At 39.4% G+C, this 16,771-nt stretch overlaps 1 pseudogene; it reads left to right on the forward strand.

Annotated features, from left to right (window-relative positions):
• Nucleotides 1–14,566: 14,566 nt before the first annotated feature.
• Nucleotides 14,567–14,843, forward strand: LOC129680485 (charged multivesicular body protein 2a-like; annotated as a pseudogene).
• The last annotated feature ends 1,928 nt before the right edge of the window (nucleotides 14,844–16,771 follow it).

The raw sequence follows: 16,771 nt of genomic DNA on the forward strand, positions 1-16,771 counted from the left end.
GGTTCTTTGAGAAAATCAACAAGATCGACAAACCCTTAGCCAAGCTAACTAAAAGGCAGAGAGACACCACCCAAATCAACAAAATCAGAAATGAAAAGGGGGACATAACTACAGACACTGAGGAAATCCAAACAATCATTAGGACTTACTTCAAAAGTCTATATGCCACAAAATTTGAAAATCTAAATGAAATGGACAATTTTCTTGATCGATTTGACTCACCAAAGCTGAATCAGGACCAGGTAAATAAACTAAATGGTCCTATATCCCCCAAAGAAATACAAGCGGTCATCAAAAGTCTCCCATCCAAAAAAAGCCCAGGACCAGATGGCTTCAGCGCAGAATTCTACCAGACCTTCAAAGAAGAGCTAACACCAATTCTCTTCAAAATATTCCACAAAATAGAAAGAGAAGGAACATTACCAAACTCATTCTCATTGTGAGGTTTAGGTACCACAGTCACTTTGGTACCTAAAGCTCACAAAGACTCAAAAAAAAAAAAAGAGAATTTCAGGCCAATCTCCCTTATGAACATTGATGCAAAAATACTTAACAAAATACTTGCAAACAAAATCCAAGAACACATCAAAGATATTATCCACTATGACCAAGTAGGCTTCATCCCAGGTATGCAGGGGTGGTTCAATATACGGAAATCCATCAATGTGATCCACCATATTAACAAACTGAAAGAAAAAAAATCACGTGATAATCTCCCTAGATGCTGAAAAAGCATTTGACAAAATCCAACATCCATTCATGTACAAAGTATTGGAGAGATCAGGGATACAAGGCACATATCTAAACATAGTAAAGGCGATATACAGCAAGCTTATAGCCAACATCAAACTAAACGGAGAGAAACTTAAAGCAATCTCACTAAAAATCAGGGACAAGACAAGGCTACCCACTCTCTCCATATCTCTTCAACATAGTGCTGGAAGTCCTTGCTAGAGCAATAAGACAGCTGAAGGAGATCAAGGGTATACAGATTGGAAAAGAAGAAGTCAAATTATCACTATTTGCAGATGATATGATAGTATATATGAGTGACCCCAAAAACTCTACCAGGGAACTCCTACAGCTGATAAACACCTTCAGCAAAGTGGCCGGATATAAAACTAACTCAAAAAAATCAGTAGCACTCCTGTATACAAAAGACAAAAGGGCTGAGAAAGAAATTAGGGAAACAACACCCTTCACGAAAGCCACAAATGACATAAAGTACCTTGGTGTAACCCTAACCAAGCAAGTCAAAGACTTGTATGAAAAAAATTTCAAGTCTCTGAAGAAAGAATTAGAAGAAGATATGAGAAGATGGAAAGATCTCCCATGCTCATGGCTTGGCAGGATTAACATAGTAAAAATGGCCATCTTACCAAAAGCAATCTACAGATTTAATGCAATTCCCATCAAATTGCCAACAGAATTCTTTACAAACCTGGAAAGAAAAATTCTCAACTTCGTATGGAATAACAAGAAACCCAGAATTGCTAAAACAATCCTCTACAATAAAAGATCTTCTGGAGGTATCTCCATCCCTGATCTCAAGCTGTACTATAGAGCAACAGGTATAAAAACTGCATGGTACTGGCATAGAAACAGAATGGTGGATCAATGGAACTGAACAGAAGACCCAGAAATAAACCCACACACTTATTGAAACCTGATTTTTGACAAAGATGCCAAAACCATACAATGGAAAAAAGATAGCATCTTCAACAAATGGTGCTGGTTTAATTGGATGACTACATGTAGGAAAATAGATCCATACTTATCACCCTGCACAAAACTGAAGTCCAAGTGGATCAAAGACCTCAACATAAAACCAGACACATTAAATCGGCTAGAAAAAAAAAGTGAGGAATACCCTAGAACTCATTGGTACAGGAGACAACTTCCTGAACAGAACACCAACAGCACAGGCTCTGAGAGCAACAATCAATAAATGGGACCTCCTGAAACTGAAAAGCTTCTGTAAAGCAAAGGATGCTGTCATCAAAACAAAGCGACTGCCTACAGATTGGGAAAGAATCTTCACCAACCCTTTATCTGACAGAGGACTCATGTCCAGTATATATAAAGAACTAAAGAAGCTGAAAAGCAGCAAACCAAGTAATCCACTTAAAAAATAGGGAACAGAGCTAAACAGAGAACTCTATGTAGAGGAATATCAAATGGCAGAGAAGCATTTAAAGAAATGCTCAACCTCATTAGCCATTAGGGAAATGCAAATCAAAACAACCCTGAGATTTACCCTTACACCCATCAGAATGGCCAAGATGAAAAACTCAAGTGACAACACATGCTGGAGAGGTTGTGGAGAAAGGGGAACCCTCCTCCACTGCTGGTGGGAATGTAAACTTGTACAACCACTCTGGAAATCAATCTGGTGCTTTCTCAGACAACTAGGAATAGCACTTCCTCAAGATCGAGCCACACCACTCCTAGGCATATATCCAAAAGAGGTTCAAGTACACAAAAAGGACATTTGCTCAACCATGTTTGTAGCTGCTTTATTTGTAATAGCCAGAAGCTGGAAACAGCCCAGATGCCCCTCAACTGAAGAATGGATGCAGAAACTGTGGTACATCTATACAATGGAGTATTACTCAGCAATGAAAAATAAGGAAATCATGAAATTTACAGGTAAAAGGTAGGGACCTGGAAAGGATCATCCTGAGTGAGTTGTCCCAGAAGCAAAAAGACACACACGGTATATACTCACTCATATAAACATATAACATAGGATAAACTCACTAAAATCGGTACATCTAAACAAAGTAAGCAAAAGAGAGGACCCTAACTAAAACGCTCAATCCCCATCCTTAAAGGCAAAGAGGATGGACATCAAAAAAAGAAGGAAACAGGAAACAACCTAGGAACCTGCTACAGAGGGCCTCTGAAAGCTAGAAGAAGAAAACAGGAAACAACCTAGGAACCTGCCACAGAGGGCATCTGAAAGCCTCTGCCCTGCAGACTATCAAAACTGATGCTGAGGCTGATGGCCAACTGTCGGGCAGAGTGAATGGAATTTTATGTAAGAAGTGGGAAATAGCAAGAGCTGGAGAGGACAGGAACTCCACAAGGAGAGCAACAGAACAAGAAAATTTGAACCAGGGAACTTCCCAAAGACTCATACTCCAATCAAGGACTATTCATGGAGATAACCTAGAACCCCTGCACAGATGTAACCCATGCCCGTTTAGTGTCCAAGTGGCTTACATAGTGATGGGAAGAGGGACTGCCTCTGACATAAACTGATTGGCCTGCTCTTTGATCACCTCCCCCTGAGGGCCACAGAAGAAGACAATGCAGGCATTCTTGATGTGATCTGATAGACTAAGATCAGAGGGAAGGAGAGGAGGTCCTCCCCTATCAGTGGATGTGGGGAGGAGCATGCATGAAGAAAGGGGAGGTAGGGTGGGATCGGGAGGGGAGGAGGGAGGGGCTTATGGGGGGATACAAAATGAATAAAGTCTAATTAATAATAATAATAAAAATAAAAAAGATACAACAGGGAAATTATAAAAAAAAGAAGAAGAAGAATAGGAATATATGAGAAAGAAGATTCCAGGCTCCAAGTTCCAGAAAATATTTTCAAGAAAATCATAGAAAAAATTTTCCCAACTTAAAGAAAGAGATATACATTAACATACAAGAGGCCTACAGAACATCAAATAGACTAACCCAGAAAAGAAACGCCTCACATTATAGTCAAAACACAAAATCTACAGAACAAAGAATGTTAAAAGCAGCAAGGAAAAAAGGCCAAGTATCATATAAAAGTAAACCTATCACAATCACACCAGACTTCTCAACAGAAACTATGAAAGCCAGAAGGGCCTGGGCAAATGTTATGCAGACTCTCAAAGACCACAAATGACAATCCAGACTAATGTACCCAGCAAATCTTTCAATCAACATAGATGGAGAAAGTAATTCTAAACTTAAACAAGATCTACACATCAAACCAGCCCTACAAAAGATGCTAGAAGGAAAACTCCAAACTAATGAAATCAACTACACCCAAGAAAACGCAGGATGTAGATAACTTCACAAAAAAAAAAATAAATAAATAAAAGAAAACAAGAATAGAAACACAGTAACACCATCAACTCTACAATAAAAGGAACTAACATTCATTGGTCACTATAATCTATCAACATCAATGGACTCAACTCTCTAATAAAAAGATACAGACTAACAGAATGGCTGCAGAAACAGGATCCAACATTCTGCTGCATCCAAGAAAAACACCTCTGCAACAAAGACAGACAATACCTCAAAGTAAAGTCCTGGAAAAAGGTTTTTCAAGCAAACAGACCCAGAAAAAAAGCTGGAGTAGCTATCCTAATACCTAATAAAATAGACTTTCAACCAAAATTAATCAAAAAAGATGAGGAGGGGCACTTCATTCTCATCAACGGAAAAATCCACAAGAGGACATCACAATCATGAACATCTATGCCCCAAATACAAGAGCACCTGCATTTGTAAATGAAACATTATTAAAGCTTAAAGCACACATTGACCCCAAAACCTTAATAGTGGGAGACTTAAACATTCCACTCTCACCAAGGGACAGATCATCTAGACAGACACTAACTAGGGTAATAATAACACGAAGGTCTGAAATCAAATGGACCTAATAGATGTCTAACAGAACTTTTCACCCAAACTCAAAAGAGCATACCTTATTATCAGCACTTCACAGAAACCTTTTACAGAAGATTGAAATAATCCCTTGTGTGGTTGTTCCTCAGAAACAGGGGACTTCATCGACCTCAACATCCAAGACCCAAGAGCAATACCACTCTTGGGCAAATATCCAAAAGACACTCCATCCTACCACAAGGGAACATGTTCAACTATGTTAATTGCTGCTCTATTTACAGAAGACAGAAACTTGAAACAGTCTAGATGTCCATCAACAGAAGACTGGATAAATAAATGGGGTACATTTACACACACACACACACACACACACACACACACACAAAGAAATAATCCCTTGTATTCTATCAGACCACCATGACGTAAAACTAGACCTCAACAACAACAGACATAACAAAAAGCTTATATACATATTAAAACTAAACAGCTCCTTACTCAATGACAGCTTGGTCAGGGAAGAATTGAAAAAAGAAATTAGAGACTTCCTAAAATTCAATGAAAATGAAGGCACAACTTACCCAAAGTTATGGGGCACAATGAAAGAAGTGCTAAGAGGAAAGTTCATAGCATTGAGTGCCTTCAGAACAAAATTTGAGACATCTCATACAAACAACATAATGGCACACCTGAAAGCCCTAGGGAAAAAAAAAGCAGATGCACCCAAGAAGAGAAGAAGGTTTGAAATAATCAAATTCAGAGCTGAAATCAATGAATTAGAAACAAAGAAAACAATTCAAAGAATTAATGAGGCCAAGAGCTAGTTCTTTGAGAAAATTAACAAGATAGACAAACCCTTTGCCAAACTACTTAAAAGAGAGAAACTATCCAAATCAGCAAAATCAGAAATGAAAAAGGAGACAAAACAACAGACACTGAAGAAATCCAAAGAATCATTATGTCTTACTACAAAAAGCCTATATGACACAAAATTTAAAAATATAAATGAAATGAACAATTTTTTGATAGATTCAATTTGCCAAATTTAAACCAAAATCGGGTAAATAGATTAAATAGTTCTATAACCACCGAAGAAATAGAAGTAGTCATCAAAAGTCTCCCTTCCAAAAAGACCCAGGGCCAGATAGTTTCAGCACAGAATTCTACCAGACCTTGAAAGAAGAGCTAACTCCAATTCTCTTCAAATTATTCCACAAAATAGAAACAGAAGGAACATTACCAAATGTATTCTATGAGGCCACCATCACCTTGATACCCACCACACAAAGATTCAAAAAAGAAAGAGAGCTTCAAACCTATCACTCTTATGAACATTGATGCAAAAATACTCAGCAAAATATTCACAAACAAAAATCAAGAACACATATCCACTATCCACTATCACCAAGTAGGCTTCAACCAAGGCATGCAGGGGTGGTTCAGTATACAGAAATCCGTCCGTGTAATCCACCATATAAACAAACTGAAAGAGAAAAACCACATAGCAATCTCCTTAGATGCCAAAAAAGCATTTAACAAAATCCAACACCCATTCATGTTTAAAGTCTTAGAGAGATCAGTGATACAAAGCACATACCTAAACATAGTAAAGACAATATACAGCAAGCCTATAGCCAACATCAAACTAAATGGAGAGAAACTTAATCCCACTGAAATCAGGGACAAGGCAAGGCTGCCCACTCTTTCCATATCTCTTCAACATAGTACTTTAAGTCCTTGCTAGAGCAATAAGACAACAAAAGGAGATCATGAAGTTACAAATGAGAAAGGAAGAAGTCAAAGTATCACTGTTTACTGATGGTAAAATAGTATTCATGAGTGACCCCAAAAATTCAACTAGAGAACTCCTTCAGCTGATAAACACCTTCAGCAAAGTGACTGGATACAAAATTAACTTAAAAAAAAGAACTGGAAAGGATCATCCTGAGTGAGCTGACCCAAAAGCAGAAAGACACACACGGTATATACTCACTCATATAGACATATAATATAGGATAAACCTACTAAAATATGTACATCTAAAGAAACTAATCAAGAGGAAGGACTCTGACTAAAATGCTCAATCCCCATCCAAAAAGGCAAAGAGGATGGACATCGGAAGAAGAAAACAGGAAAAAAGTTAGGAACCTGCCACAGAGGGCCTCTGAAAGCCTCTGCCCTGCAGACTATCAAAACAGATGCTGAGCCTGATGGCCAACTGATGGGCAGAGTGCATGGAATCTTAAGAAAGAAGTGGGAAATAGTAAGATATGGAGAAAACAGGAACTCCACAAAGAGAGCAAGAGAACCAGAAAATTTGAACACAGGCGTCTTCCCAGAGACTCATACTCCAACCAAGTACCAGGCATGGAGACAACCTAGAACCCCTGCACAGATGTAGCCCATCGCAGTTTAGTGTCCAAGTGGGTTCCATAGTAATGGGAAGAGGGACTGCTTCTGACATAATCTGATTGGCCTGCTCTTTGATCACCTCCCCCTAAGGGGGGAGCAGCTTTACCAGGCCACAGAAGATGACAATGCAGCCACTCCTGATGAGATCTGATAGACTAGGATCAGAAGGGAAGAGAGAGGGACCTACCCATCAGTGGACTTGGGGAGGGGCATTCATGAAGAAGGGGGAGGGAGGATGGGATTGGGAGGGGAGGAAGGAGGGGCTTATGGGGGGATACAAAGTGAATAAAATGTAATTAATAAAAGTTTAAAAAAGTAGCCCTCCTCTATACAAAAGACAAAAGGGCTAAAGACAGAAATTAGGGAAATGACACCCTTCACAAAAGCCACAAATAACAGAAAATACCTTGGTGTGACTCTAACCAAGCAAGTGAAAGGCCTGTTTGAAAAAAACTTCAAGTCTCTGAAGAGAGAAATATCAGAAGACGGAAAGATTTCCCATGCTCATGGATCCGTAGGTTTAACATAGTGAAAGTGGCCGTCTTGCCTAAAGCAATCTACAGATTCAATGTAATTCCCTTCAAAATATCAACACCATTCTTTACAGAACTTGAAAGAACAATTCTCAACTTCATATGAAAAAAAAAAAACAGAATTGCTAAAACTGTACTCTACAACAACAGATTGTCTGGAGGTAACTCCATTCCTGAATTCTCAACTTCATATGGAAAAACAAACAAACAAACAAAAAACAGAATTGCTACAACTATCATGTACAACAACAGATCATCTGGAGGTATCTCCATTCCTATCTCAAGCTACAGAGCAATAGTAATAAAAACTACATGATACTGGGATAGAAACAGTGTGGAGAATCAATGGAATCAAACAGAATACTCAGAAATAAACCCACATACCTATGAATACTTGATTTTGACAAAGAAGCCAAAACCATATAATGGAAAAAAGACAGAATCTTCAACAAATAGTGCTGGTCTAACTGCATATCTACATGGAGGAAAACTGCAAATAGATCCATACTTATCCCCCAACACATAAGTAGAGTCAAAGTGGATCAAAGACTTCAACATAAAACCAGACACACCAAACTTGTTAGAAGAAAAAGTGGGGAAGAGCTTGAACTCATTGGCACATAGACAGTTTCCTGAACAGAAGACCAAGAGCACAGGCTCTAAGGTCATCTATCAATAAATGGGACCTCATGGAACTGAAAAGCTTCTGTAAGCAAATGACACTGTTATAAGAACAAAACAGCCTACAGACAGGGAAAGGATCTTCACCAACTCTATATCTGATAGAGGGCTAATATCTGGAATAAATAAAGAACTCAAAAAGTTAAGCACCAACAAATCAAGTAATCCAATTACAAAATGGTGTACGGAGCTAAACAGAGAATTCTCAGTAGAGGAATACAGAATGGCAGAGAAACACTTAGAGAAATGCTCAACGTCCTTAGCCATCAGGGAAATTCAAATCAAAACGACCTGAGATTTCACCTTACACCCATCAGAATGGCTATGATCATATCTCAAGTGACAACACATTCTGGAGAGGTTGTGGAGAAAGGGAAACCTTCCTCCATTGCTGGTGGGAATGAAAACTTGTACAACCACTTTGGAAATCAATCTGGTGCTTTCTCACACAATTAGGAATAGTGCTACTTAAGATCCAGCTATACCACTCCTAGGCATATATTCAAAATATGCTAAGTATACAACAAGGACCTTTCCCTTCCACACCAGATCAAGGTGCATCGGAACTGAAAATGTCCTCTTACTCTGTGGCCTGCCAAGGCAGTCCTGCCAGGGGAAAATGATCAAAAAGTTAGCAAGTGAGTCCATGTCTGATGTAGTCCGCACTTCACTTGTTAGAGGACCAACATGAATCCTAAGATGATCATCTGCTACATCTTTGTAGGGGGCCTAAGTCCAGTTCATGCACAGTCATTAGTTGATTCTTCAGTCTCAGCAAGGCCCTCTGGAACCTGGTTAGTTGACCCTGTGGGTCTTCTTGTGGAGCTCCTGTCACCTCCAGGTATTTTTCTTTTTCCTCCCACTTTTCCACAAGACTCCCTAAGAAAATTGGAACTAGCTTTACCTCAAGACCCAGCTATATTACTCCTGGTTATGTAGTCAAAAGATGCCCCACCGAATCACAAGGAGACATGTTCAACTATGTTCATAGCAGCTGTATTGTAATAGCCAGAATCTGGAAACAACCCAAATGTTCCTCAACTGAAGAACAGATGACATGAACTCAATGGCTGGCTCTTTGACCTTCCTCCCCCTGAGGGAAGAGCAGCCTTGCTAGGACACAGAGGAGAACATTGCAGCCAGTCCTGAAGAATCCTGATAAGCTAAGGTCAGATGGAAGGGGAGGAGACCTCCCCTATCTGTGGACTTGGAAAGGAGCATAGGAGGAGATGAGGGAGGGAGGGCGGGATTGGGAAGGAATGAGGAAGAGGACTACAGCTGGGATACAAAGTTAATAAACTGTAACTAATATTTAAAAAAATAAAATAAAGAAACTGTGGCACATTTACATAATGGAATAGTACTCAGCTATAAAATCAAGGAAATCATGAAATTTGCCAGCAAACGGAAGGACCTGGAAAAGATAATCCTGAGTGAGGTAACCCAGACCTGAAAGACATACATGGTATGTACTCATTTAGTACAGGATAAACATACTGCAAGGCATAGACCCAAAGATGATTTTTTAAACCTACTTTATTTAGGGTTCCTAAATGCCTCTACCTCCCTTCAAACCTCCAACCCTAGGTAGGAGAAAAAGAAAGTTAGGAGGGACAGGGGATGTAGCCTTCTCTAGCCTCAATATTTTGGAACAATTCCACTTTTTATAGTCAGGATTCTAGCAGTCCATTCAAACAGTAAACAGCAGCAGTGGAACAAACAGCAGCCTCCTTGAAGCCTTCTTTGGAGTGTTTCTCTCCAGAAGCATTCTCTCTCTCTCTCTCTCTCTCTCTCTCTCTCTCTCTTCCTCTTTCTCTCTCTCTCTCTCTCTGTTCCTATTTATATCTTCTCAGAGTCCACACAAGGATGTTTCTCAGCTGGCAAAAACCATTCCCCCTGCACCAGACAGTTTCCAGCTGGCAAATATCCCACACCCTATCACAAGTTGTTATCAGCTATGGATAAACTAAAAGCACTCTCACATCACACACTTAGTATTGCAACAAAAAACACATTTACATAGCATAACTGAGATTTTTAAGAAACCAAACCTTCCACTACACTTGGTGAGTTCTGTTTATCTTTACCAAAAAAAAATATATAAGTCTTCATTAACCTCTTAGTTCATAGAAAAGATATCTGCCTTTATAAGACTTGAATATGAAAACTGCTTTGACTTCTGCCAAAAATAAAGATAAGGTCAGAATGTGTAGCTTGGTGGTACAGCATATGCTTAAGTTAATCCCCAACACCATAAAGGATTAAGAGGAGAAAAAGGAAGTAAGGAGGAAGAGGAGAAGGGATCATATATTAATAAGTGAGGAACAAGATGAGGATGATACCTTTTCCCTCTTTCAGTCTTCTACATGATGAAAATCCTAAGGAACACACTAAAAGATTATGGAGCTCATGAAGCCTGAACAATTCATCAAGACTAAATGATTAAACATTAATTGACAAAAAATATCAGTTGCCTTTCTATACAATAAGAACAAATAATTATTTTAATTAATAGTACAGGGGCTGGAGAGATAGCTTAGTGGTTAAATGCACTTTTTCTTCTTGCAGAGGATGTCAGCACCCACACAGGGGCACACAACTGTGCATAACTCCAGTTTCATGGATCCAACATCATCTTCTAACTTCTATGGGTACCAGGCACACATATGGTACACAGACATATATGAGAAAAAAAAACACTCTATATAAAATGAAAATAAATATTAAAAATCTAAAATAGGTAAATAAAATTTTAAATTAATGGAACAAGTCCATTGGTTTGTTTTTAAATCCTTTGTTTTGTTCCACTGGTCTATGTGTATGCTCTTATGCTAATGTGATAATGTTTTGAGTACTATAACTTTGCAATACAATTTAAAATTGGGAGTTAAAGTGATATCTCTTTGGGGACTGAATATAGAACTAACAAAATGGACTTATACTCCCAAGCTAGTCTTAGTTGCTGATACCTCTAAATTTCCAAACTGCCAGCAAATAAAGCCAACATGACTCTCTTCAGTGGCACTGTTTCTTCAGATATTCAACTGATCATTTCGTGTCTGTGGTGGTTTGAATGAAAATGGCCCCCACATGCCCACGGCACTATTAGGAGGTGTGGCCTTGTTGGAGGAATTGTGTCACTGTGGACATGGGCTTTAAAGTTTCAGATACTCAAGTCAGGCCTGGTGTCTCTCTTCCTGCTGCCTTCCAATCCAGATGCAGAACTCTCCAGCACCATGTCTGCCAGTGTGCTCCCATGCTTCCTACCATGATGACAGACTAAACCTCTGAAACTGAAAACCAGCCTCAGCTAAATGTTTTCCTTTCTAAGAGTTGCCATGGTTATGGTGCCTCTTCAAAGCAATAGAAACCCTGAGAGCAACAAACTGTCCACCACGTACCATGTATATTCTAGATATGCCAGAAATTTGTTTTTACAACAAAAAGTATTTATCCATGACTTAATTTTGCCTTTCTTAACCACAGGCCAGTACATTATTTTCTGAATTCTTAATAGAGCATATGATCAGCTGTTATGTAATATCACTGAAAGTTAAATTAGACCAAAGGATTTCCCATATAGCAAAGAAAACACAAGAATGAGCCTATGATGATAAGCTCCACATATTCCATACCATATACGACTATGAAAGTTGATGTTGTGTATGCATAAGTATATGTATTTAGGGTGTGTGTGTGTGTGTGTGTGTGTGTGTGTGTGTGTGTGTGTGGTGTGCACATGTTCACAGAATAGCCAAATTGTCTTTTCAAGGACAGCTAAAGCAACAACTGTCAGTACTCTGTGAGGAATATAGGATATTATTCTTCAGAATAGAGTACATTCATTGAATAAAAACTTTTATATTATGCATGCCCTCAGCAAGAATACATGAGTTCCAAAACAAAAGAGAATAAACATGAAGAGCTACACTTACCATCACTACTGGTGACATATCAAGGGACTTTGTGCTTTGAACTCTAGGGTTAGCATGCTGGCCCTGAAATGAGCTTTCTCCAGCCTAAGATTTTCTCTGTCTTATAGCTATTGGTACTTGGGCTGAAGAATTCATGGTTTAGACAGCTTCCCTGTGCACTATAATATACTTAAAAGCATCCTGAACTTCTTTTTTTTTCTTTATTATTTTTTTTTATTTTAATCACAGGTCATTCACTTGTATCCCAGCCATAGCCCCCTCCCTATTTCCCTCTCTATCCCACCCTCCCTCCCTCATCTCCTCCCTGCCTGCTTCCAAGTCCACTGATAGGGGAGGTCCTCCTCCCCTTCCATCTGACCCTAGCTTATCAGGTATCTTCAAGACTGACTGCAATGTCCTTATCTGTGGCCTCACAAGGATGCTCCTCCCTCGGGGGGTGGGGGGGTGGGGAGGGGAAGCTCAATGAGCCAGTCATTGAGTTCATGTCAGAAATAATCCTTGTCCCCCTTACTAGGGAACCCACATGGGTACTGACCTACCATGGGCTACATCCGAGCAGAGGTTCTAGGTTATATCCATGCATGGTCCTTGGTTGGAGAAACAGTCTCATAAAAGACCCCTGTGCCCTGATATATTTGGTCCTTGTGGGTCTCCTGTCCCCTCTAGATTACACTAACTCCCCCTTCTGTCATATGATTCCCTGCACTCTGCTGAAGGTTTGGTTATGGTCTCAGCATCAGCTTTGATACCTTGCTAGGTAAAGTCTTTCAGATGCCCTCTGTGGTAGGCTTCTGTCCTGTTACTTGTTTTCTCCTACTTCTAGTTTTGATCCCCTTTGTCTTTCTAGATGAGGATTGATCATCCTACCCCTGGTCCTCTTTCTTGTTTATCTTCTTTAGATATACAGATTTTAGTATGTTCACAATAGCTACAAATAACATAAAGTACCTTGGGGTGACTCTAACCAATCAGGTGAAAGACCTGTTTGGAAAAAAAAAAAAAAAAACACTTCAAGTCTCTGAAAAAAGAAATCGAAATCGAAGAAGACATCAGAAGATGGAAAGATCTCCCATGCTCATGAATCGGTAGGATTAACGTAGTGAAAATGGCCATTCTGCCAAAAGCAATCTACAGATTCAATGCAACTCCCATCAAAATACGAACACAATTCTTTACAGACCTTGAAAGAATAATTCTCAACTACATATGGAGAAACAACAACAAAAAAAAAAACCCCAGAATTTCCAAAACAATCCTGTACAATAACAGATCATCTGGAGGTATCTCCATCCCTGATCTCAAGCTGTACTACAGAGCAATAGTAATAAAAAAAAGGCACGGAATTGGCATAGAAACTGAACTTCTATCTACTAGGCAACACTCCCCAATCCTCCTAATTTGATGAGCAAAAATGTTTCCAGATATAAAGTCTGTAGATCAGTGATAGAATACTTACCTACCTTTTATGAATCCCTAGGTTCAAACCCCAGTATTGCCCCCCCCCAAAAAAAAATATGTCTCTAAAATAGTCCATATGTTCCTTGGAGAGCAATATTACCTTTCTAACCAATGGAACAAAGAACATATTCACACAAACTATAGATTGTGCCTACCACCTACACATTCTGATATCCTTGCATCCAGAGAGCTGAGGCAAGAAATGTCTCCATCATAACTTGCTCCGTTGACCATGATTTTCAGGAGGTGGTAGAAGTGATGTTGTTACACAGTGGAACATGGAGGGGTTTTCAGGAGATTAAGAAATACCTGAGCAGAAACAGCTGCAAGACTCTGTCAGAGATTTGGCTAGTATGACGACAACAAGCTGAAGTGGATAAACAATATTTATTATTTTCACAGATGGCATAAGCAAACACAGAATGTCAGATCCACACATCCTTAATCCCATAGGGTGATACCAAAGCATAGGTGTCAGGTGACAGATGACAAGACTCATAGGTTACTCTGCTATGGAGGAGCCTATTCTAGAATGCAACTAAATGGTGTTACACCTGTAGCTGTTTACTAAGAAAGCTAAGTTATGTAGTCCAATATCTCCCTGGAACAAGGGATGTAGATAAGAACCTGATTCATGGAACCCTCCCATAATAAAGAGAAGCCGGTTGAGAAATAGCCTATGAACAATTTTTTTTGGGGGGAGACAAGATCTTGTAATGTAGTCCAGGCTAACCTTATACTTTTGCTCTTCCTGCCTCAGCCTCCCAAGTGTTGGCATTATAATTGTGCACAACCACACCTATCTCTCCTATTGTTTCAGGCATTTGCTACATAACCCAGGCTGGCCTTGAACCCTGTAGCTCATGCCACCTCGTAAATTCTGACCATAAATGCATAGTTACTACAGTGATCTGTTGTTAAGAAGGACGTGATATGGACACGAAGGAAGAAATGATGAATGATGTCATCGACGATGCCATGGGTAATGAGGAAGATGAAGAGGAGAGTGATGCTGTTGCGTCCCAGGTACTTGATGAGCTCGGACTGAAACTAACAGAGAAGCTGTCAAACATTCCCTCCACTGGTAGCTCTCTCAGTGTGGCTGCTGGTGGAAAGAAAGCAGAAGCCTCAGCCTCAGCCAGCCCTGGCTGATGTTGATGCAGACCTGGAAGAGGGGCTCAAGAATCTTTGCAGGGACTGAAAAACTCCCCTCCTGAACTCTTCACCCTGGCCCCGCTGTAATAAAGAAATTCGAACACACACACACACACACACACACACACCACAAAGAAGGATATGATAATAGAGAATCAGGTATCTCAAGGGGAAAGACCAAGATCAAATCAGTGAGTATATGGGCCACTGAATCAGCCAATAGGGTAACTGAGAGTAAGGAGAGTTTTAATGAATTTTAGAGAAAGGAAAAGAAAACTGTATTATTCAGGGCTCTGTAAAGGAACAAACTGATAGAATGAATGAGATTTATTAGAGCGGCTTACGGGCTGTAGTCTAGGCAATCCAACAATTACTGTCTCCTGATGGAAAGGCCAAGAATCAGTAGTTGTCCACTCTGTGGAACTAGATGCCATAGTATTCTTAATCTGGGGTCAGAGAACTAGGAAACTCCTAGAGGCTTTAGTTTACAGTGGAATCTGGAAGAAGACTATACTACAGTAAAGGAATGCCTTAGCAACAGTATGGATTAACTTTCTAATGAGAGTGCAAGCAGGCAATAACTAAAAAGTTTCCTTCATCTATGTCCTTTTATGTGGACTGCCACAACAAAGTGTGACAAATTTAGGGTGGGGTTTTCTATCTCAAATATTCTCGATTTAGGGTGTGTCTTCTCAGCTGAAGTGATCCAATCAATCTTCCCTCACAGGTACCCTCAAGTACTTAGATTTTAGTTGATTCTAGATGCAATCCAGTTGACAACCATGATTAGCCAACACAAGAACTATTTCTTTCAATTTTGGTTTGCAGTTCTGGGAAAAGAGCCTATGGCCTCACGCGTGGAAGATCAGTGTTCTAACATTGAGCTACATGTCCAGCCATCAATAATTAGTTTTGATACAATGTTATCTTTCCTCTTCTAAGTTTTTCCTCATAGAGAAAGCCCCTCAGGAGTCCTGTAAACAAACCTCCCAGATAATCAAAATAAAATGTACCCAAGATAGATAGATAGTATGTGCTTTTCTAGTTTTATTTTTTTATTTGCATGTGTGAGAGTGTGTATGTGAGATAGGGTGTGTGCATATGTGTGTGAGAATGTGTTTGTGAGTGTGCATGTGTGTCTTGTGTGGATGAGAGAAAGAGAGGGGAGGAGAGAGTCTTGTGTGAGAAAAATGAGAGAGATTGTGGGGGGAGACAGAGAGAAAGAGAAACCGTGGGGAGGCTTGGTGGAAAAGCATCTCTGTGTGCAAAGCCATCCTACTCTGTTTTACAAATGAGCATTCTTGTGGAAATAAATTTGCATACTTGTAGTTGCTCAGGTTATGTTTCCATCATAGTAAAAATCTCACATAAGTCATGTGTGGTAGCTAATATCTGGAATCCTAGCACTCAGGAGACTGAAGCACATAATTGTCATGCTAACCTGGACTATATAGTGAGTTCTAGACCAGCCTGGGCTACAGAATGAGACTTTATTTCAAAAAATGTTTACAAATACATAAAACTTGCCAACCTTATCCATTTTAAATACATATTTCAGTGGGTATAGTGTATTGACATTGTGAAACACAGCTCTGGAACTTTTAAAAATATGTTTTTAATTAAAATATAATTATATCATTTCTCCTTCCCTTTTCTTCCTCCAGCCCCATGTCATTGTCTTCCAATGTGTCCCCTCCCTTCAGCCCCTCTCAAATTGATGGTCTTTTTGCTTTCATTTGAATCTTGCTAATTTGAAATTCTATATGCATTTACAACTCCTCCTCTTCCCAAACTCTGGTATCAACCTCAAAATTAGTGCTTTGACTACTTGGATATCCTATGTAAATGGAATAATATACCATTTGCTTTTTGTGGCAGGCTTATTTTATTTATCATTATATCCTCAGAGTTTATCCATGTTAGAGCATATGTCAGTATTTCCATGGGTGTGTATGTGTATGTGTGTATATACATGCTCATATG

This window comes from Psammomys obesus, unplaced genomic scaffold (assembly GCF_907164565.1).
Source record: "Psammomys obesus unplaced genomic scaffold, mPsaObe1.curated_primary_1811, whole genome shotgun sequence".
NCBI classification, from domain to species: domain Eukaryota; kingdom Metazoa; phylum Chordata; class Mammalia; order Rodentia; family Muridae; genus Psammomys; species Psammomys obesus.